We start from the raw sequence: 25,222 nt of genomic DNA on the forward strand, positions 1-25,222 counted from the left end.
CAGCTTCCCACTAGGTCAAAGGCTGCTGTCATGGAGGAAAGTGTGCATTTGTGGGAGACAGAGCTGGCTCTGACCCAGCCCTGCATCTGAATGGGGTGGGAGCAGCCATTACTGGTGTTCACAGAGGTGGCAAATCAGTCTAGACTGGAGCTCTGACTGGTGTGCAGGGACAGCATCAGCACACACACTGGCCTACATCAGGCACCACTCAGACACTCTTGCTCCAGCATGGATCTCCACTGGTGCAAAGGTGCCATTGTCGGGAGGGTGAAGAGCACACACTTAGAGGGGAAGGAGGTAGCTCAGACCCCACCCTCAGGGATTCAGCTCCAGACCTCGGGACCAGACACCGCTCCTAAAAGGGCAGTGATGACCACTGAGCTTAGAAGCAGCCCCAGATCATATCTGGCTCTGCCTCCACCCTCTCCATCTCCATCCCCACCTACCACCAAGGTGATACTAGTCAGCGCACTCTGGGGCAAGACATGACCAACGCTCACTTCAGATCCAGCTCTCCCGACAAAGCCACTGGGCAGACAGACTGCACAGAGATGCTCCCACACGAGTACAACCCTCCAAAACCGAGACAGGTAACTGTTTCACCTAATTTCATAGAGACAACGTTAAGCAAAATGCAAATACAGAGGAATCTGTTTGAAATGAAAAAATGATGAAAATAAAGAAACCTGAAAAATCAACAAATGAAACAGAGATAAATAATTTACCAGAAAGAGTTCAAGGCATTAGTAAAAAGAATGCTAAATGAACTAAGGAAAAGAATAGATGAACACAGTAAGAATTTTAACAAAGAAGTAGAAAATATAAAAAATAAACAGTCAGAGATGAAGAATACAACAACTGAAATGAAAAACACACTAGAAAGATTTAATAGCAGACTAAGTGATACAGAAGAATGCATAAGAGATCTGGAAGAGAGAATAATGGAAATCATCCAATCAGAACAGAAAAAGAATATAAAAAAACGAGAACACTTTAAGGGACCTCTAGGACAACATCAAGCACACTAGCATTTGCATTATAGGGGCTCCAGAAGAAAAGAGAGAGAAAAGAGAGAGAAAAGTGTCAAAAATGTATTTGATGAAATTATGGCTGAAAATTTCCTAAACATGCAGAAGGAAACATATCCAGGTACAGTAAGCAGAGAATGCCCCAAACAAGATTAACTGAAAGAGACACACACCAAAATGTACCATCATTAAAATGGTAAAAGTTAAAGACAAAGAGACAATTTAAAGGCAGCAAGAAGAAAACAGAGTCACATACAAAGGAACACCCATAAATGTATCAGCTGATTTTTCTGCAGAAACTTTGCAGGCCAGAAGGGAATGGCATGACATATTTAAAGTGCTGAAAGGGCAAAATCTACCACCTAGGATACTCTACCCAGCAAGATTATCATTCAAAATTAAAAGAGCAACAAAGAACTTCTCAGATAAGGAAAAACTAAAAGAGTTCATCAATACTTAAACCACCCTAAAAGAAGTCTTAAAAGGTCTTCTCCAAGTGGAAAAAAAAAGGCTACAACAAGATGTAAAAATTTATAGGAAAGGAAAAATCCCACTAGTAAAAGCAAATATATAGTAAAGGCTGTGTATCAGCTGCTTACATAAGTTAGTACAAGATTAAAAGACAAAAATTAGAAAGTCAACCATAACTACAATAAACAGCTAAGGGATAAACATGAAGATGTAAATATGACATCAAAAACACAAAATGTGGCGACTTCCCTGGCAGTCCAGTGGTTAACACTCCACGCTTCCACTGCAGGGGGCACAGGTTTGATCCCTGGTCATGGAACTACGATCCCGCATGTCGCTCAGCACGGCCAAAAAAAAAAAAACACACAAAATGTGGGGGAGAGGAGTAAAAAAATGTAGATTTTTTAGAATGTGTTTGAACTTAAATGACTACCAGTTTAAAACAAGTAGATACATAGGTCAACATATATGAACCCCAAGGTAACCACAAATCAAAATCCTACAATAGATACACAAAAGATAGGGAGAAAGTAAGACAAGCGTACCACTAAGGAAAATCATCAAACCACAAGGGAAGAAACTAAAAGAAGAAGAAAAGAATATAGAATGACAAAAACAACCAGAAAACAAGTAACAAAATGGCAGTTAAGTACACACCTATATGTAATTACTTTAAATGTCAATGGACTAAATGTTCCAATCAAAATACATAAAGTGGATGACTGGATAAAAAACAAGACCCACCTATGGGCAAGAGACTCTCTTTAGAGTGAAAGACACACAGACTAAAAGTGAGGAGATGGAAGGAGATATTTCATGGAAATGAAAATGATAAGAAAGCTGGTAGTGATACTCATATCTTACAAATTAGACTTTAGAAGAAAGTGTAGAAAAGACAGAGAAGGGCATTATATAATGATATAGTGATCAATACAAGAAGAGAATATAACATTCATTAATATATATGCACCCAATATAGGTGCACCTAAATATGGAAAGCAAATATGAACAGGAGAAATTGACAATAGAATAATAGTAGGAGACTATAACACCCTACTTACATCAAGGGACATATCATATAGAAAGAAAATCAATAAGGAAATAGTGGTCTTAAATGACACATTCGACCAGTTGCCCTTAATAGATACATACAGGACATTCCATCCAAAAACAGCACAATATACATTCTGTTCAAGTGCATGTGAAACATTCTCCAGGATAGATCACAGGCTAGGCCACAACAAGTCTTAACAAATTTAGAAAACAGAAATTACATCAAGCATTATTTCTGACAACAAAAGTATGAAACTAGGATTCAATTACAGGAAGAAAAATGGAAAAAACTAAAACATATGGAGATTAAACAATATCCTATTATAAAAACAATGGGTCAACGAAGAAATCAAAGAGGAAATCAGAAAACATCTGGAGAAATGAAAATAAAAACACAACTTTCAAAAATCTATGTGACACTGAAAAGTGGTTCTAAGAGGGGAGTTTATAGCAATATAGGCCTACCTCAAAAAGAAAGAAAAATCTCAAATAAATAACCGAATTTACTGTCCAAAGGAATTAAAGAACAAACAAAGCCCAAAGTCAGCAGAAAAAAGAAATAATAAAGATCAGAGAAGAAATGAATAAAACAGAGACCAAAAAACAACATAATAATCAATGAAAACAAGAGATTTTTTTTTTAAAAGACAAACAAAATTGATAAGCCTTTATCCAGGCTCATTAAGAAAAAAAAAGAGAGGACTCAAACAAAATAAGAAATAAAGAGGAGAAATTACAACTGATATCACAGAGGTATGAAAAATCGTAAGAACAGTTATACAGCAACAAACTGGACAACCTAAAAGTGGATAAAAAATCCTAGAGCCACACAATCTTCTAAGACTGAATCAGAAAGAAATAGACAATCTGAATAGACTGGTCACTAGTAGTGAAATTGAATTCATAATCAAAAAACGCCCAGCAAACAAAGGTCCAGGACAAGATAGATGGCTTCACAGGGAAATTCTATCAAATATATAAAGAAGAGCAAATACCCAGCCTTCTCAAACTATCCCAAAAACTGATGAGGAGAGAACATTCCCAAATTCATTCTACAAGGCCACCATTATCCTGATACCAAACCTAGAAAAATATACTACAAAAGAATTACAGGCCAATAACAAGCATATAAAAAGATGTTCAACATTGCTAACTATTAGAGAAATGCAAATCAAAACTACAATGAGGTACCACCTCAAACCAGTCAGAATGGCCATCATTAAAAAGTCTAAAAATAAATGCTGGAGAGGATGTAGAGAAAAGAGAACCCTCCTACACTGTTGTTGAGAATGTAAGTTGGTGCAGCCACTATGAAAAACAGTATGGAGGTTCCTCGAAAAGCTAAAAATAGACTTGCCATATGATCCAGCAATCCCACTACAGGGCATATATCCAGACAAAACTATAATTCAAAAAGATACGTGCACCCCCTACGTTAATAGCAGCACTATTCACAATAGCTAATACATGGAAACAACCTAAATGTCCATTGACACATAAACGGACAAAGAAGATGTGGTACAAAAAAAGGGAAGAAGTGGTACAGATATACAATGGAATACTACAGCCATAAAAAAAAGAACAAAATAAGACAGCAGAAGCAAGAACTACAATACTACAGCCTGTGGAACAAAAACCACACTAACAGAAAGACAGACAAGATGAAAAGGCAGAGAGCTATGTATCGGATGAAGGAACAAGATAAAACCCCAGAAAAACATCTAAGTGAAGTGAAGATAGGCAACCTTCCAGAAAAACAATTCAGAATAATGATAGTGAAGATGATCCAGGACCTTGAAAAGGAATGGAGGCAAAGATTGAGAAGATGCAAGAAATGTTTAACAAAGATCTAGAAGAATTAAAAAACAAACAGAGATGAACAACACAATAATTGAAATGAAAAATACACTAGAAGGAATCAATAGCAGAATAATTGAGGCAGAAGAACGGATAAGTGACCTGGAAGACAGAATGGTGGAATTCACTGCCATGGAACAGAATAAAGAAAAAACAATGAGAAGAAATGAAGACAGCCTAAGAGGCCTCTGGGACAACATTAAAAACAACAATATTCGCATTACAGGGGTCCCAGAAGGAGGGGAGAGAGAGAAAGGACCAGAGGAAATATTTGAAGAGATTATAGTCAAAAACTTCCCTAACATGGGAAAGGAAATGGCCACCCAAGTCCAGGAAGTGCAGAGAGTCCCATACAGGATAAAAGCAAGGAGAAACATGCTGAGACACACAGTAATCAAATTGGCAAAAATCACAGACAAAGAAAAATTATTGAAAGCAGCAAGTGAAAAATGACAAGTAACATACAAGGGAACTCCCATAAGGTTAACAGCAGATTTCTCTGCAGAAACTCTACAAGCCAGAAGGCAGTGGCATGATATACTCAAAGTGATGAAAGGGAAGAAACTACAACCAAGATTACTCTACCCAGCAAGGATCTCATTCAGATTTGATGGAGAAATCAAAAGCTTTACAGACAAGCAAAAGCTAAGAGAATTCAGCACCACCAAACCAGCTCTACAACAAATGCTAAAGGAACTTCTCTAAGTGGGAAACACAGAGAAGAAAACGACCTACAAAAACAAACTCAAAACAATTAAGAAAATGGTCATAGGAACATACATATCAATAACTACCTTAAATGTGAATGGAATAAATGCTCCAACCAAAAGACGCAGGCTTGCTGAAATGATACGAAAACAAGACCCATATATATACTGTCTACAAAAGACCCAAATCAGACCATGGACACATTCAGACTGAAAGTGAGGGGATGGAAAAAGATATTCCATGCAAATGGAAATCAAAAGAAAGCTGGAGTAGCAATACTCATATCAGATAAAATAGACTTTAAAATAAAGAATGTTACAAGAGACAAGGAAGGACACTACATAATAATGAAGGTATCAATCCAAGAAGAACATATAACAATTATAAATATATATACACCGAACACAGGAGCACCTCAATACGTAAGGCAACTGGTAGCAGCTATAAAAGAGGAAATCGACAGTAACACAATAATAGTGGGGGAACTGTTTAACACCTCACTTACACCAATGGACAGATCATCCAAACAGAAAATTAATGAGGAAAAACAAGCTTTAAATGACACAACAGACCAGATAGATTTAATTGATATTTATAGGACATTCCATCCAAAACCAGCAGATTACACTTTCTTCTCAAGTGTGCACAGAATATTCTCCAGGACAGATCACATAATGGGTCACAAATCAAGCCTTAGTAAATTTAAGAAAATTGAAATCATATCAAGCATCTTTTCTGACCACAATGCTGTGAGATTAGAAATCAATTATAGGGAAAAAGAACAAAAACCACAAACACATGGAGGCTAAACAATACATTACTAAATAACCAAGAGATCACTGAAGAAATCAAAGAGTAAATCAAAAAATACCTAGAGACAATGAAAACACGATGATCCAAAATCTATGGGATGCAGCAAAAGCAGTTCTAAGAGGGAAATTTATAGCTATACAAGCCTACCTCAAGAAACAAGAAAAATCTCAAACAATGTAACGTTAAACCTAAAGGAACTAGAGAAAGAAGAACAAACAAAACCCAAAGTTAGCAGAAGGAAAGAAATCATAAAGATCAGAGCAGAAATAAATGAAATAGAAACAAGGAAAACAATAGCAAAGATCAATAAAACTAAAAGCTGGTTCTTTGAGAAGATTAACAGCATTGATAAACCATTAGCCAGGTTCATCAAGAAAAAGAGGGAGCAGACTGAAATCTATAAAATTAGAAATGAAAAAGGAGAAGTTACAACAGACACCACAGAAACACAAAGCATCCTAAGGGACTACTACAAGCAACTCTATGCCAATAAAATGGACAACCTGGAAGAAATGGACAAATTCTTAGAAAGGTATAATCTTCCAAGACTGAACCAGGAAGAAATAGAAAATATGAACAGACCAATCACAACTAATGAAATTGAAACTGTGATTAAAAATCTTCCAACAGGGCTTCCCTGGTGGCGCAGTGGTTGAGAGTCCGCCTGCCGATGCAGGGGACGCAGGTTCGTGCCCCGGTCTAGGAAGATCCAACATGCCGCGGAGCGGCTGGGCCTGTGAGCCGTGGCCGCTGAGCTTGCGCGTCCGGAGCCTGTGCTCCGCAATGGGAGAGGCCACAACAGTGAGAGGCCTGCGTACCGCAAAAAAAAAAAAAAAAAATCTTCCAACAAACAAAAGTCCAGGACCAGATGGCTTCACAGGTGAATTCTACCAAAGATTTATAGAAGAGCTAACACCCATCCTTCTCAAACTCTTCCAAAAAATTGCAGAGGAAGGAACACTCCCAAACTCATTCTATGAGGCCACCATCACCCTGATACCAAAACCAGACAAAGATACTACAAAAAAAGAAAACTAAAGGCCAATATCACTGATGAATATAGATGCAAAAATCCTCAACAAAATACTAGCAAACAGAATCCAACAACACATTAAAAGGATCATACCCCATGATCAAGTGGGATTTATCCGAGGGATGCAGGGATTCTTCAATATACGCAAATCAATGTGATACACCATATTAACAAATTGAAAAATAAAAACCATAGGATCATCTCAATAGATGCAGCAAAAGCTTTTGACAAAATTCAACACGCATTTATGATAAAAACTATCCAGAAAGTGGGCATAGAGGGAATCTACCTCAGCATAATAAAGCCATATATGACAAATGCACATCAAACATCATTCTCATTGGTGAAAAACTGAAAGCATTTCCTCTAAGATCAGGAACAAGACAAAGATGTCCACTCTCACCACTATTATTCAACATAGTTTTGGAAGTCCTACACATGGCAATCAGAGAAGAAAAAGAAATAAAAGGAATACAAACTGGAAAAGAAGAAGTAAAACTGTCACACTTTGCAGGTGACATGATACTATACACAGAGAATCCTAAAGATGCCACCAGAAAACTACTAGAGCTAATCAATGAATTTGGTAAAGCTGCAGGATACAAAATTAATGCACAGAAATCTCTTGCATTCCTATACACTAACGATGGAAAATATGAAAGAGAAATTAAGGAAACACTCCCATTTACCACTGCAACAAAAAGAATAAAATACCTAGGAATAAACCTACCTAGGGAGACAAAAGACCTGTATGCAGAAAACTGTAAGACACTGTTGAAAGAAATTAAAGATGATACCAACAGATGGAGAGATATACCATGTTCTTGGATTGGAAGAATCAATATTGTGAAAATGACTATACTACCCAAAGTAATCTACAGATTCAATGCAATCCTTATCGAATTACCAATGGCATTTTTTACAGAACTAGAACAAAAAATCTTAAAATTTGTATGGAGACACAAAAGGCCCTGAATAGCCAAAGCAGTCTTGAGGGAAAAAAACGGAGCTGGAGGATTCAGACTCCCTGACTTCAGACTATCTTACAAAGCTACAGTAATCAAGACAATATGGTACTTGCACAAAAACAGAAATATAGACCAATGGAACAGGATAGAAAGCTCAAAGATAAACCCACGCACCTATGGTCAACTAATCTATGACAAAGGAGGCAAAGATATACAATGGAGAAAAGACAGTCTCTTCAATAAGTGGTGCTGGGAAAACTGGACAGGTACATGTAAAAGAAATTAGAACACTCCCTAACACCAAACACAAAAATAAACTCAAAATGGATTAGAGACCTAAATGTAAGACCAGACACTGTACAACTCCTAGAGGAAAACACAGGAAGAACACTCTTTGACATAAATCACAGCAAGATCTTTTTTGATCCACCTCCTAGAGTAATGGAAATAAAAACAAAAATAAACAAATGGGACCTAACGAAACTTAAAAGCTTTTGCAAAGCAAAGGAAACCATAAAAAAGATGAAAAGACAACCCTCAGAATGGGAAAAAATATTTCCAAACGAATCAACGGACAAAGGATTAATCTCCCAAATATATAAACAGCTCATGCAGCTCAATATTAAAAAAAAAAAACCCAATCCAAAAATGGACAGAAGACCTAAATAGACATTTCTCCAAAGACGACAAACAGATGGCCAAGAAGCACATGAAAAGCTGCTCAACATTACTGATCATTAGAGAAATGCAAATCAAAACTACAAGGAGGTATCCCCTCACACCAGTCAGAATGGGCATCATCAGAAAATCTACAAACAACAAATGCTGGAAAGGGTGTGGAGAAAAGGGAACCCTCTTGCACTGTTGGTGGGAATGTAAATTGATACAGCCACTATGGAGAACAGTATGGAGGTTCCTTAAAAAACTAAAAATAGAATTACCATATGACCCAGCAATCCCACTACTGGGCAAATACCCTGAGAAAACCATAATTCAAAAAGACACATGCAGCCCAATGTTCATTGCTGAGCTATTTACAATAGCCAGGACATGGAAGCAACCTAAGTGTCCATCAACAGATGAATGGATAAAGAAGATGTGGCACATATATACAATGGAATATTACTCAGCCATAAAAAGAAATGAAATTGAGTTATTTGTAGTGAGGTGGATGGACCTAGAGTCTGTCATACAGAGTGAAGTAAGTCAGAAAGAGAAAAACAAATAACGTATGCTAACACATATATATGGAATCTAATCAAAAAGGTCATGAAGAACCTAGGGTTAAGACGGGAATAAAGACACAGACCTACTAGAGAATGGACTTGAGGATATGGGGAGAGGGAAGGGTAAGTTGTGACAAAGTGAGAGAGTGGCATGGACATATATACACTACCAAACGTAAAATAGATAGTGGGAAGCAGCCATATTGCACAGGGAGATCAGCTCTGTGGTTTGTGACCACCTAGAGGGGTGGGATAGGGAGGGTGGGAGGGAGGGAGACGCAAGTGGGAAGAGATATGGGAACATATGTATAACTGATTCACTTTGTTATTAAGCAGAAACCAACACACCATTATAAAGCAATTATACTCCAATAAGGATGCCAAAAAAAAAAAGATGTGGTACATATATACAATGGAATATTACTTAGCCATAAAGAGGAACAAAATTGGGTCATTTGTAGAGACGTGGTTGAATCCAGAGACTGTCATACGGAGTGAAGTCAGAAAGAAAGAAACAAATACCGTATATTAACGCATATATGTGGAACGTAGAAAAATGGTACATATGAACCAGTTTGCAGGGCAGAAATAGACACACAGATGTAGAGAACAAACGTATGGACACCAAGGGGGAAAAGCAGCGGGGGGTGGGGTGTGTGTGATGAATTGGGAGATTGAGATTGACATGTATACACTGATGTGTATAAAATGGATGACTAATAAGAACCTGCTGTATAAAAATAAATAAATTAAATTAAATTTAAAAAAAAGAAAAGCAAGATGCAGAAAAGTGAATAATATGACCCTGTTTTTGTAAAACTAACAACAATAAAAATATTTCATGTACATCTATATATGTGTCTATACAATTATATGAGCATTTTTTAAAAATGAAAAAAGAACAAAATAATACCATTTGTAGCCACATGGATGGAACTAGAGATTATCATACTAAGTGAAGTAAGTCAGACAAAGACAAATACCATATGGTATCACTTACATATGGAATGTAAAATATAACACAGGGCTTCCCAGGTGGCATAGTGGTTGAGAGTCCACCTGCCGATGCAGGGGACACAGGTTCGTGCCCCGATCCGGGAAGATCCCACATGCCACAGAGCGGCTGGGCCTGTGAGCCATGGCCGCTGAGCCTGCACGTCCGGAGCCTGTGCTCCGCAATGAGAGAGGCCACAACAGTGAGAGGCCCGCGTAACCGCAAAAAAAAAAAAAAAAAAAAAAAAATCTATCTATCTCTCTATCTATCTATATATATACACACACATTTGTTTTTTATATATATATATATATATATATATATATATATATATATATATATATATAACAAATGAACTTATCTTCGAAACAGAAATGGACCCACAGACATAGACAACAGACTTACGGTTGCCAAGGGGGAAGTGGGGTGAGGGAGGGATGGATTGGGAGTCTGGGATTAGCAGATGCAAACTATTATATATAGAATGGATAAACAACAAGGTCCTACTGTATAGCACAGGGAGGGAACTATATTCAATGTCCTATGATAAACCATAATGGAAAAGAATATTTTTAAAAAAGAATGGTTATATAACTGAATCACTTAGCTGTAGAGCAGAAATTAACACATTGTAAAACAACATACTTCAATTAAAAATTTTTTTTTAAATGTAAATTACAGGCCAATATCTATGATCAATACTGATGCAAAATGTTCAAAAAATATTAGCAAGTCAAATATCAACATAATACATAAAGGATCATACACCATGATAAAGTGGGATTTATTCCATGGATGAAAGAATCCACAAGTCAATCAGTGTGTTACACCACATTAACAAAAGGAAGGATAAAAATCACATGATCATCTCAATAGACTCAGAAAAAACCTTTAACAAAATTCAACATCCATTCATGAAAAAAACTCTTCTCAAAGTTGGTACACAGGGAACATATCTCAACATAATGAAGGCCATTTATGACAAACCCACATCTAACATCATACTCAACAGTGAAGAGCTAAAAGCTTTTCCTCTAAAATCAGTAACAAGACAAGGATGCCCTCACTGCTTCTATTTAACAGAGTACTGGAAGTTCTAGCCACAGCAACCAGACAAGAAAAAGAAATAAGAGCATCCAAATTCGAAGGGAAGAAGTAAAATTACCACCATTTGCAGGTGACATACTATATATAGAAAATTACAAAGTCTCTACCAAAAAACTATGAGAACTAATAAATGAATTCAGTAAAGCTGCAGAATACAAAATTGATATACAGAAATCTATTGCTTTTCTGTACACTAATAATCAAGTATCAGAAAGCAAGAAAACAATCCCATTTAATATTGCACCAAAAAGATTAAAATACCTAGGAATAAATTTAACCAAGGAGGTGAAAGATTTGTAATCTGACAACTATAAAACATTGATGAAGGGGAGAGACCTTCAAGATGGCGGAGGAGTAAGACATAGAGATCACCTTCCTCCCCACAAATACATCAGAAATACATCTACATGTTGAACAACTCCTACAGAATCTAATGAACGCTGGCAGAAGACCTCAGACTTCCCAAAAGGCAAGAAACGCCCCACGTACCTGGGTAGGGCAAAAGAAAAAAGAAAAAACAGAGACAAAAGAATAGGGATGGGGCCTGCAATTCTGGGAGGGAGTGGTGAAGGAGGAAAAGTTTCCACACACTAGGAAGCCCCTTCACTGGTGGGGATGGGGGGTGCCGGGGGGGAAGCTGTGGAGTCACAGAGGAGAGCACAGCAACACGGTTGCAGAAGGCAAAGCGGAGAGATTCCCGCACAGAGGACCGGTGCCGACCAGCACTCACCAGCATGAGAGGCTTGTCTGCTCACCCACCGGGGCGGGTGGGGGCTGGGAGCTGAGGTTCCGACTTTGGAGGTGAGATCCCAGGGAGAGGACGGGGGTTGGCTGCGTGAACACAGCCTGAAGGGGGATAGTGTGCCACAGATAGCCAGGAGGGAGTCCGGGAAAAAGTCTGGAACTGCCTAAAAGGCAAGAGACCATTGTTTCCAGGAGCGCCAGGAGAGGGGATTCAGAGCACGGCCTAAACGAGCTCCAGAGACGGGTGGGCTATCAGCGCAGACACCAAAGTAGGGGCCATGAAATGCTAAGGCTGCTGCTGCATCCACCAAGAAGCCTGTCAAGTGCAGGTCACTATCCACACCTCCCCTCCCAGGAGTCTAAGCAGCCCGCCACTGCCAGAATCCTGTGATCCAGGGACAACTTCCCTGGGAGAACACACGGCGCACCTCAGGCTGTTGCAACATCACACCAGCCTCTGCTGCTGCAGGCTTGCCCTGCATTCCATACCCCTCCGTGCACCCAGCCTGAGTGAGACGGAGACCCCTAATCAGCTGCTAATTTTAAACCCCGTCCTGTCTGAGCGAAGAACAGATGCCATCAGGCGACCTACATGCAGAGGCGGGGCCAAATCCAAAGCTGAACCCCATAAGCTGTGCAAACAAAGAAGAGAAAGGTAAATCTCTCCCAGCAGCCTCAGTAGCAGTGGATTAAATCTCCACAATCAACTTGATGTCCCCTGCATCTGTGGAATGCATGAAAAGACAACGAATCATCCCAAAATTGAGGCGGTGGACTTTGGGAGCAACTGTAGACTTGGGGTTTGCTTTCTGCATCTAATTTATTTCTGGTGTAATGTTCATCTTATTTCAGTATTTAGAGTTTATTATCATTGGTAGATTTGTTTATTGATCTGGTGGCACTCTTCCTTTTTAATATATATATATTTTTTCTCTTTTTGTGAGTGTGTATGCGCATGCTTCATGTGAATTTGTCTGTATAGCTTTGCTTTTACCATTTGTCCTAGGGTTCTGTCTGTCCGTTTTTTCTTTTCTTTTTTATTATTACTTTTTTTTTTACTTTTAATAAGTTATTTTTCATTTTAATAACTTTATTTCATTTATTTATTTATTTTTCTCTGATTCTTTATTTTTCTCTCCCTTTTCTTCTGAGCCATGTGACTGGCAGGGTCTTGGTACTCTGGCTGGGTGTCAGGCCTGTGCCTCTGAGATGGGAGAGGTGAGTTAAGGACATTGGTCCACCAGAGACCTCCGGAATCCATGTAATATCAAACAACAAAAGCTCTCCCACAGATGTCCATCTCAATGCTAAGACCCAGCTCCACTCAACGACCAGCAAGCTACAGTGCTGGACACCCTATGCCAAACAACTAGCAAGACAGGAACACAAACCCACCCACCAGCAGAGAGGTTGCCTAAAATCATAAGGTCATAGGCACCCCAAAACACACCACAGGACACAGTCCTGCTCACCAGAAAGACAAGATACAGCCTCATACACCAGAACACACACACCAGTCCCCTCCACCAGGAAGCCTACACAACCCACTGAACCAACTTTAGCCGCTGCAGACAGAAACCAAAAAAAACCAGGAACTACGAACCTGCAGCCTGTGAAAAGGGGACCCCAAACACAGTAAGTGAAGCAAAATGAGAAGACAGAGAAACACACAGCAGATGAAGAAGCATGGTAAAAACCCACCAGACCGAACAAATGAAGAGGAAATAGGCAGTCTACCTGAAAAAGGATTCAGAATAATGATAGTAAAGATGATCCAAAATCTTGGAAATAGAATAGAGAAAATACAAGAAACGTTTAACAAGGACCTAGAAGAACTAAAGAGCAAACAAACAGTGATGAACAACACGATAAATGAAATTAAAAATTCTCTAGAAGGAATCAATAGCAGAATACCTGAGGCAGAAGAAAGGATAAGTGACCTGGAAGATCAAATAGTGGAAGTAACTACCGCAGAGCAGAATAAAGAAAAAAGAATAAAAAGAATTGAGGACAGTCTCAGAGAATTCTGGGAAAATATTAAACACAATAACATTCGAATTATAGGGGTCCCAGAAGAAGAAGAGAAAAAGAAACGGACTGAGAAAATATTTGAAGAGATTATAGTTGAAAACTTCCCTAATATGGGAAAGGAAATAGTCAGTCAAGTCCAGGAAGCACGAAAGGCCCATAAAGGATAAATCCAAGGAGAAACACGCCAAGACACGCATTAATCAAACTATCAAAAATTAAATACAAAGAAAAAAGATTAAAAGCAGCAAGGGAGCAACAACAAATAACATACAAGGGAATCGCCGTAAGGTTAACAGCTGATCTTTCAGCAGAAACTCTGCAAGCCAGAAGGGAGTGGCAGGACACATTTAAAGTGATGAAAGGGAAAAACCTACAACCAAGATTACTCTACCCAGCAAGGATCTCATTCAGATTCAATGAAGATTTTAAAAACTTTATAGACAAGCAAAAGCTAGAGAATTCAGCACCACCAAACCAGCTTTACAACAAATGCTAAAGGAACTTCTCTAGGCAAGAAACACAAGAGAAGGAAAAGACCTACAATAACAAACCCAACATAATTAAGAAAATGGTAATAGGAACATACATATCAATAATTACCTTAAATGTAAATGGATTAAATGCTCCAACCAAAAGATATAGACTGGCTGAATGGATAAAAAAGCAATACCCATATATATGCTGTCTACAAGAGTCCCACTTCAGACCTAGGGACACATACAGACTGAAAGTGAGGGGATGGAAAAAGATATTCCACGCAAATTGAAATCAAAAGAAAGCTGGAGTAGCAATTCTCATATCAGACAAAATAGACTTTAAAATAAAGACTATTACAAGAGACAAAGAAGGACACTACATAATGATCAAGGGATCGATCCAAGAAGAAGATATAACAATTGTAAATATTTATACACCCAACATAGGAGCACCTCAATACATAAGGCAAACGCTAACAGCCATAAAAGGGCAAATCGACAGTAACACATTCATAGTAGGGGACTTTAACACCCCACTTTCACCAATGGACAGAGCATCCAAAATGAAAATAAATAAGGAAACACAAGCTTTAAATGACACATTAAACAAGATTGACTTAATTGATATTTATAGGACTTTCCATCCAAAAACAACAGAATACACGTTCTTCTCAATCCCTCATGGAACATTCTCCAAAATAGATCATATCTTGAGTCACAAATCAGCCTTGGTAAATTTAAGAAAATTGAAATCATATCAAGTATCTTTTCCGAACACAACGCTATGAGACTAGATATCAATTACAGGAAAAAAATCTGTAAAAAATACAAACACATGGAGGCTAAACAATACATTATTAAATAACCAAGAGATCACTGAGGAAATCTAAAAATACCTAGAAACAAATGACAATGAAAACACGACAATCCAAAACCTATGAGATGAAGCAAAAGCAGTTCTAAGAGGGAAGTTTATAGAAATACCATCCTACCTCAAGAAACAAGAAACATCTCAAATAAGCAACCTAAACTTACACCTAAAGCAATTAAGAGAAAGAAGAGCAAAAACCCCCCAAAGTTCGCAGAAGGAAAGAAATCATAAAGATCAGATCAGAAGTAAATGAAAAAGAAATGAAGAAAATGATAGCAAAGATCAGTAAAATTAAAAGCTGGTTCTTTGAGAAGATAAACAAAATTGATAAACCATTAGCCAGACTCATCAAGAAAAAAAAGGAGAAGAGTCAAATCAATAGAATTAGAAATGAAAAAGGAGAAGTAACAAAGGACACTGCAGAAATACAAAGGATCATAAGAGATTACTACAAGCAACTGTATGCCAATAAAATGGACAACCTGGAAGAAATGGATAAATTCTTAGAAAAGCACAACATTCCGAGACTGAACCAGGAAGAAACAGAAAGTATAAACAGTCTGATCACAAGCACTGAAATTGAGACTGTGATTAAAAATCTTCCAATAAACAAAAGCCAAGGACCAGACTGCTTCACAGGCGAATTCTATCAAACATTTAGAGAAGGGCTAACACCTATCCTTCTCAAACTCTTCCAAAATATAGCAGAGGGAGGAACACTCCCAAACTCATTCTACGAGGCCACCATCACCCTGATACCAAAACCAGACAGAGGTCACAAACAAAGAAAACTACAGGCCAGTATCACTGATGAACACAGATGCAAAAATCCTCAACAAAGTACTAGAAAACAGAAAACAACAGCACATTAAAAGCATCATACACCATGATCAAGTGGGGTTTATTCCAGGAATGCAAGGATTCTTCAATATATGTAAATCAATGTGATAAACCATACTAAAAAATTGAAGGAGAAAAACCATATGATCATCTCAGTAGATGCAGAAAAAGCTTCTGACAAAATTCAACACCCATCTATGATAAAAACCCTCCAGAAAGCAGGCATAGAGGGAACTTACCTCAACATAATAAAGGCCATATATGACAAACCCACAGCCAACATCATCCTCAATGATGAAAAACTGAAACCATTTCGTCTAAGATCAGGAAAAAGACAAGGTTGTCCACTCTCACCACTATTATTCAACATAGTTATGGAAGTTTATCCACAGCAATCAGAGAAGCAAAAGAAATAAAAGGAATCCAATTCGGAAAAGAAAAAGTAAAGCTGTCACTGTTTGGAGATGACATGATACTGTATATAGAGAATCCTAAAGATGCTACCAGAAAACTACTAGAGCTAATCAATCAATTTGGTAAAGTAGCAGGATACAAAATTAATGCACAGAAATCGCTTGCATTCCTATGCATTAATGATGAAAAATATGAAAGAGAAATTAAGGAAACACTCCCATTTACCACTGCAACAAAAAGAATAAAATACCTAGGAATAAACCTACCTAAGGAGACAAAAGACCTGTATGCAGAAAACTATAAGACACTGATGAAAGAAATTTAAGATGATACAAACAGCTGGAGAGATATACCACGTTCTTGGATTGGAAGAATCAACATTGTGAAAATGACTATACTATCCAAAGCAATCTACAGATTGAACGCAATCCCTATCAAACTACCACTGGCATTTTCACAGAACTACAACAAAAAATTTCACAATTTGTGTGGAAACACAAAAGAGTCTGAATAGCCAAAGTAATTTTGAGAAAGAAAAATGGAGCTGGAGGAATCAGGCTCCCTGACTTCAGACTATACAACAAAGCTAAAGTAATCAAAACAGTATGGTACTGGCACAGAAACAGAAATATAGATCAATGGAACAAGATAGAAAGCCCAGAGATAAACCCACATATATGGTCACCTTATTTTTGATAAAGGAGGCAAGAACATACAGTGGAGAAAAGGCAGCCTCTTCAACAAGTGGTGCTGGGAAAACTGGACAGCTACATGTAAAAGAATGAAATTAGAACACTCCCTAACACCATACACAAAAATAAACTCCAAATGGATTAAAGACCTAAATGTAAGGCCAGACACTATCAAACTCTTAGAGGAAAACATAGGGAGAATACTCTATGACATAAATCACAGCAAGATCCTTTTTGACCCACCTCCTAGAAAAATGGAAATAAAAACAAAAATAAACAAATGGGACCTAATGAAATTTAAAAGCTTTTGCACAAGAAAACCATAAACAAGACAAAAAGACAACCCTCAGAATCAGAGAAAATATTTGCAAATGAAGCAACTGACAAAGGATTAATCTCCAAAATTTACAAGCAGCTCATGCAGCTCAATATCAAAAAAACAGTCAACCCAATCCAAAAATGGGCAGAAGACCTAAAGAGATGTTTCCCCAAAGAAGATATGCAGATTGCCAACAAACACATGAAAGGATGCTCAACATCACTAATCTAGAGAAATGCACATCAAAACTACAATTGGGGCTTCCCTGGTGGCACAGTGGTTGATGATCTCCCTGCCAATGCAGGGGACACGGGCTCCAGCCCTGGTCTGGGAAGATCCCACATGCCGCGGAGCACCTAGGCCCATAAGCCAAAACTATTGAGCCTGCGTGTCTGGAGCTCGTGCTCCGCAACAAGAGAGGCTGCAACAGTGAGAGACCCATGCACCGCGATGAAGAGTGGCCCCCGCTCGCCACAACTAGAGAAAGCCCTCGCACAGAAACGAAGACCCAACACAGCCAAAAATAAATAAATTAATTAAATTTTTTAAAAAAGAAAACTACAATGAGGTATCACCTCACACCAGGCAGAATGGGCATTATCAAAAAATCTAGAAACAATAAATGCTGGAGAGGGTGTGGAGAAAAGGGAGCCCTCTTGCACTGTCGGTGGGCATGTAAATTGATACAGCCACTATGGAGAACAGTATGGAGGTTCCTTAAAAAAATAAAAATAGAATTACCATACGACCTAGCAATCCCACTACTGGCATATACGCTGAGAAAACCATTATTCAAGAAGAGTTATGTACCACAATGTTCACTGCAGCTGTATTTACAATAGCCAGGATATGGAAGCAACCTAAGTGTCCCTTGACAGATGAATGGATAAAGAAGATGTGGCACATATATAATGGAATATTACTCAGCCATAAAAAGAAACGAAATTGAGTTATTTGTAGTGAGGTGGATGAACCTAGGGTCTGTCATACAGAGTGAAGTAAGTCAGAAAGAGGAAAACAAATATCATATGCTAACACATATATATGGAATCTAAAAAACAAACCAAAGAATGGTCATGAAGAACCTAGGGGTAAGACGGGAATAAAGATGCAGGCCTACTAGAGAATGCACTTGAGGACACAGGGAGGGGGAAGGAGGGTAGGCTGGGATGAAGTGAGAGAGTGGCATGGACATATATACACTACCAAATGTAAAACAGACAGCTAGTGGGAAGCAGCCGCATAGCACAGGGAGATCAGCTCGGTGCTTTGTGACCACCTAGAGGGGTGGGATAGGGAGGGTGGGAGGGAGACGCAAGAGGGAGGAGATAAGGGATATATGTATATGTATAGCTGATTCACTTTGTTATAAAGCAGAAACTAAAACACCATTGTAATGCAGTTATACTCCAATAAAGATGTTAAAAAAAATTGATGAAGGATTTTAAGTTGATACAAAGAAAGAGAAAGATATTGAATGTTCCTGGATTGGAAGAATTAAGTGTTAAAATGGCATACTGCCCAAAGCAATCTACAGATTTAATTCAATCCCTATCAAAATACCCAGGACATTTTTCACAAAACTAGAGCAAATAATCCTAAAATTTATCTGGAACCACAAATGATCCTGAATTGCCAAACCAATCTTGAGGAAAAAGGACAAAGCTGGAGGTATCACACTCCCTGCCTTCACACTGTACTACAAAGCTACAGTAATCAAAACAGGATGGTACTGGCACAAAAACAGACACATATATCAGTGGAACAGAACAGAGAGCCCAGACACTTACGGACAATTAATCTGCGACAAAGGAGGCAAGAAAATACAATGGAGAAAAGATAGTCTCCAACAAGTGGTGCTGGTAAAACAGGACAGCTATGTGTAAAAGAATGAAATTAGACCATTTTCTCACACTATATACAAAAATAAACCCCAAATTGATTAACGACTGGAAACCATAAAACTCCTAGATGAAAACATAAGCAGAATACTCTTTGACATAAATCTAAGCAATATTTTTTTTGATCTGTCTCCTAAGGCAAAGGAAACAAAAATAAACAAATGGGACCTAATTAAATGTAAAAGCTTTTGCACAGCAAAGGAAACCACTAACAAAATGAAAAAACAACCTTCTGAATAGGAGAAAATATTTGCAAATGATATAACAGATAAGGGGTTAAATCCAAAATATATAAATAGCTCATATAACTCAATATGAAAAAAAAACCACCCAATTTAAAAATGGGCTGAAGACCTAAATAGACTTTTTCCCAAAGATGTACAGATGGCCAGTAGGCATATGAAAAGATGCTCAAAATCACTAGTCATCAGAGAAATGCAAATCAAAACCACAATGAGATATCACCTCATACCTATCAGAATGGCTATCAAAAAAAAAGACCACAAATAACAAATGTTGGCAAGGAAGTGGAGAAAAAGGAACCATCATACACAGTTGGTAGGAATGTAAATTGGTGTAGCCACCATGGAAAACAGTATGGAGGTTCCTCAAAAAAATAAAAATAGAACTACCATGTGACCCAGCAATTCCTCTCCTAGGTACATATCTGGAAAAAATGAAAACACTAATTTGATGTAAAAGATACATGCACCCCCAATGTTCATAGCAGCATTACTTACAATAACAAAGATATGGAAGCGACCTAAGTGTCCATCAACAGATGAATGGATAAAGATGCATTATACATATATACAAGGGAATACTACTCAGCCATTAAAAAGAATGAAATTTTGCCACCTGCAACAACATGGAGGGATCTGGAGGGCATTATGATTAGTGAAATAAGTCAGAGAAAGACAAATACTGTATATTATCACTTATATGTGGAATCCAAAAAATAAAACAAAACAAATAGACTCACAGATATAGAGAATAAACTAGTGGTTACCACTGGAGAGAGGGGAAGGATAGGGGAGGGGGAGGGGCAAGATAGGGTTAGGGGATTAAGAGCAACAAAATACTATGTATAAAATAAGCTACAAGGATATATTGTATGGCACAGGGAATATATCCAATATTTTATAACAACTTTAAATCAACTATAATCTATAAAAATATTGAATCAGTATGTTTTACACTTGAAACTAATGTAATATTGTATATCAACTACACTTCAATATAGATAGGTAGATAGATAAAGTGGAGATAATAATTAAAAAAAAAAAAAAAAAGAAGCTCAGACCAACAGCATCCTGTCAGGGGCTGGAAAGGGATCCTGGTAGGAAGGTACCCTGGGAACCAATTGGTAGAACATAGCTCAACAGTATCCCACCTAGGACCTCTCAGAGCCTCTGTGCGCTCACAGGAGTGGGAAAGTTGAGAGGAGAAAACAGGATGCAGAGTTTCCAATACTTACTTGGTCTTCGAGTCTACTTGTCTTTTTAAAAACAACAAACTTTCTCCTTTTAATAACACAAACAAAATTTACAAAACGAAAGGTTTTAAAAGCTTACCAAAAAAAATGATAGTGGGGGAGAGTGCCAGGTTCCTAAGCCCCCAGACTCACATTGCCCCTCCCCAGCATATGTAACATAACTTTCACATTTGTTTTTCTTTAAAGCATTGCCATGCAAGTATGTGCTCTAAAACACCACAGTTGAGTTTTGCCTGATTCAGAATATTGTATCAGTGAACTCACACTGCATTTATCCTTTCCTGTCTGGCTTCTCTCTCACCATTATATCTGGGAGATTCATCCATTTGGGTGTCTGCAGACTGTTTCACTCTAGGACTCTCCCACGACTCACTAGTAATTGTGTGGCTGATGTGCTTTGGCTTGCTGCAACTTGGAGTGTGACTAATACTAACACACAACAGTGAGTGTGCCTGTGCACACTGCAAAGCTGTGCAAAGCTGCTGGGTCAAAGAAGCTTCAGCCTTCAGGAGAGGACACTAACCGGCTTCCCAAAGCAAGTGTGCCAGTTCCCCCTCCCATAGCAGCCTCTGAGCACTCCTGGGGCTTCCTACCCTCCATAGGTCATCCTGGAGAGTGTAATAGGATCTTAATATGATTTTGTCATTTGCTTTATTGTGGTAAATACACTCAACAGGAGATCTACTCCCTTAACATTTCAAGTACACAATACAGTATTGTTTTCTATAGGTGCAATGTTGTACGGCAGATCTCTAAAATGCATTCATCTTGCCTAACTGAAACTTTATACCCATTGAACAGCAACTTCCCATTTCTGCCCCCCACCCAGGATCTGCCACCCACCCTTGTACTCCGGGCTTCAATGAGTTTGACTACTCTACATACCTCATAATAAGTGGACTCGTACAGTGTTCGTCTTTTGTGATTGGCTTACTTTGCTTAGCATAATGTCCTCCAGGTTCACCCATGTAGTCACAAATGGCAGGATCTCCTTTTTTAATGCTTAATAATATTCCATTGTAAGTAAATACCACATTTTCTTTATCCATTTGTATGGTCAGGCCACTAAAGATGGCTGTTCTCTTGCTCTCTGTACATCCCCTGCCAGAACAGTGCCTGCTTCACCTACACCCTACTCACATGACTGACCTTCCGACATACTTGCCCCAGGCCCCAGCTATCAAAGAGTGGTGAGGGGGCGTGCCCTTCTGTTGGTTTCCCTAGTAACTAATAAGCCAACCTGATATAATTTCCCCTTTAACTGGCAATCTCCCCTTCGCCCTAGGAGCAAAGGCTGCCACCATGTCCTGCCCACCATGTGCCACACACGGTAGGGTGTTGCTCCAGGACCTTGCTTCAGACATGTAAGCTCCCCCATCAATTAAACCACTGATGTCTCTGTTACTGACTCTGGGCTCTTTCTCTGGTCTTAAAGCTGGGCAAGTGCAGGCCTTGTAGCCCTCCAGGGTGCAGCCCAACACCATTCATCTACTGACTGACATTTAGGTTGTTTCCATATCTTGGCTATTGTGAATAATACTGGAATGAACATGGGGGGTGTGCAGATTTCTCTTCAAGATAGTGATTTTACTTGCTTTGGATAAATACCCAGAAGTGGGATTGCTGAATCATACGGTAGTTCTGTTTTTTCTTTTTGAGGAACCTCCATATTGTTTTCCACAGTGGCCACACCATTTTACATTCCCACCAATATGCACAGGGTTCCCATTTATCCACATCATTGCCAATGCTTCTCTTTCTGTTTTTATTTTTTTTATGATAGCCATCCTGACAGGTGGTGAGGTGGTACGTCATTGTGATTTTTATTTGCATTTTCCTGATAACTAATTAAATTGAGCACCTTTTCTTATCTTTATCTGGTTATCCTCTGTAACAACATACCTGTCCTAGCCCCTTGCCTATTCTATTGAGTTATCATTCTTTTCCTTTTGATTATAATAGTTCTTTACGTATGCTGGATGAGAACCAGCTTTTGTTGGTTATAAACATTGTAAATATCTTCTCTCACTCTGTAATTTGCCTATTTGCTCAATTCGTGGTGTCTTTTGATGAACAATAGTTCTTAATTTTAATGTAGTCAAATTTAACCAAATTTTTGCCAGTCTTTCCTTTAGAGTTTTTTTGTGAACTTTATTATGTCTACACTGGAGTCATAAAGATATTATATTCTCTTATATTACTTTGACATTCACAATCTACTTATAATGAGTTTGGTTTATGGTATAAGTTTAGAAACAAGGATGGTTTTCCCCCGTATGGACAGCCTATTGTCCTCTTTTTTTAAGAACATCCTGTCCCCATCATTTAGCAGTTAGGCTTTTCTTGTCAACAGAGATATGGGCTTGCATCTGGGCTTTTACTCCATTGTTCAATTTGTCTATCCTTGTACCAGTATCATTTCGCGGCTGTACGTTTACGTAACTGGTCATGGCATTCAATAGAACAGTGTCCTTCCCCTGGAGAGTGTTTTGGTTTTTTCCGGCCTGTGCATTTCCACAAATACTGTATATTCAGCTTATCGATGCCCATTAGACTATTGTTAGAACTTTTAACAGGGAGACTGGGGAGAGTGGTGAGCCTGGAAAGGGCATTAAAGCTCCATGCCCTTTCCCAATGCCTTGCCTTATGTATCTCTTCGTCTGGCTGTTGATTCATATACTTTAGTATCCTTTTATAATAAATTGATGATCTAGTAAATAACATGTTTCTCTGAGTTCTGTGAGCAATTCTAGCAAATTAATCCAACCCAAGGAAGGGGTCACAGGAACCTCTGATTTATAGCCAGTCAGTCAGAAGTACGGGAAACAACCTGGACTTATGATTGGCATGCTGACTTACGACGGCATCATTGGAAACTCCAGTTTGTAGCCAGTTGGTCAGATGCACAGATAACAACCTGGGCTTATGACCAGCATCTGAAGTGGCGGGTGGTCTAGTGGGACTGAGCCCCTTACCTGTGGAATCTGATTCTATCTCCAGGTAGAAAGTGTCAGAATTCAGTTGAATTCTCAGACACCTTGCTGGCATCTGAGAACTGCTTGTTGGTGTAGGGAAGTCCCCCTCCCCCACACACACACACAAAGTTGGAATTGGGTCAAGGAACCCATTTACAATGTCCTACTCTACACTGCACTATCGAAGACCTCCAGTAGGATACTAAAAATCAGTGGTGATAACGGGTATCTTTATATTGATCTGCATCTCAAAAAGAAAGCAACATATCACCATTAAGAATATTTGCTGTGGGGCTTCCCTGGTAGCGCAGTGATTGAGAGTCCGCCTGCTGATGCAGGGGATATGGGTTCGTGCCCCGGTCCGGGAAGATCCCACATGCCGCAGAGCGGCTGGGCCCGTGAGCCATGGCCGCTGAGCCTGCGCGTCCGGAGCCTGTGCTCCGCAATGGGAGGGGCCACAGCAGTGAGAGGCCCACGTACCACACAAAAAAATAATAAATAATAATAACATTTGCTGTTGTTTTTTAAATAGATATCCTTTGTCAGATTAAACAAATTCACTTTTATACCTATGTTCCTATTATTTAAAGTCATTAATAGATGTTGACTTTTATCAAATGCTTTCCTCCATCTATTGAGATGATCACATGCTTCTTTAATCTGCCTCTGGCAACCACCATTCCACTCCCTGGTTCTATGAGCTCAACTTTTTTTTCCCCCCAAATTCCACATACAACTGAGATCAAGAGTATTTGTCTTTCTCCGATTGGCTTATTTTACTTAGCATAATGACCTTCATTTCATCCATGTTGTCACAAATAGCAGGATTTCCTTCTTTTCGTGGCTGAATATTCCATTGTCTGTAGTTACCATGTTTTCTTTATCCATTCAACTAGTGACACTTAAATTGTTTCCATATCTTGGCTACTATGAATAATGCCGCAGTGAACATGGAGGTGCAGATATCTCTTCGAGACAGTGATTTCAGTTCCTCTGGATAAATACCCAGAAGTGGGATTGCTGGAACATATGGCAGCTCTATTTTTAAGGTATCAGGTCTTAAGTTTAAGTTTTTAATCCATTTTAAGTTGATTTTTGTGAGTGGTGTGAAATAGGGGTCCAATTTCGTTTTTCTGTGTTTGGATACCCAGTTTTCTCAGAATGATTTATTGAAGAGACTATCCTTTCACCCACTGTGTATATGTG

General features: G+C 38.6%; 1 protein-coding gene across 8 annotated transcripts in view; it reads right to left on the reverse strand.

The window, feature by feature from the left end:
* Positions 1-25,222, reverse strand: part of WNK2 (WNK lysine deficient protein kinase 2) — a gene marked incomplete at its 5' end in the record, with an annotated part of 155,085 nt that overhangs the window by 42,051 nt on the left and 87,812 nt on the right. The window lies entirely within an intron of this gene.

Source organism: Grampus griseus (assembly GCF_964374135.1).
Source record: "Grampus griseus genome assembly, chromosome: 6".
Classification (NCBI taxonomy): Eukaryota; Metazoa; Chordata; class Mammalia; order Artiodactyla; family Delphinidae; genus Grampus; species Grampus griseus.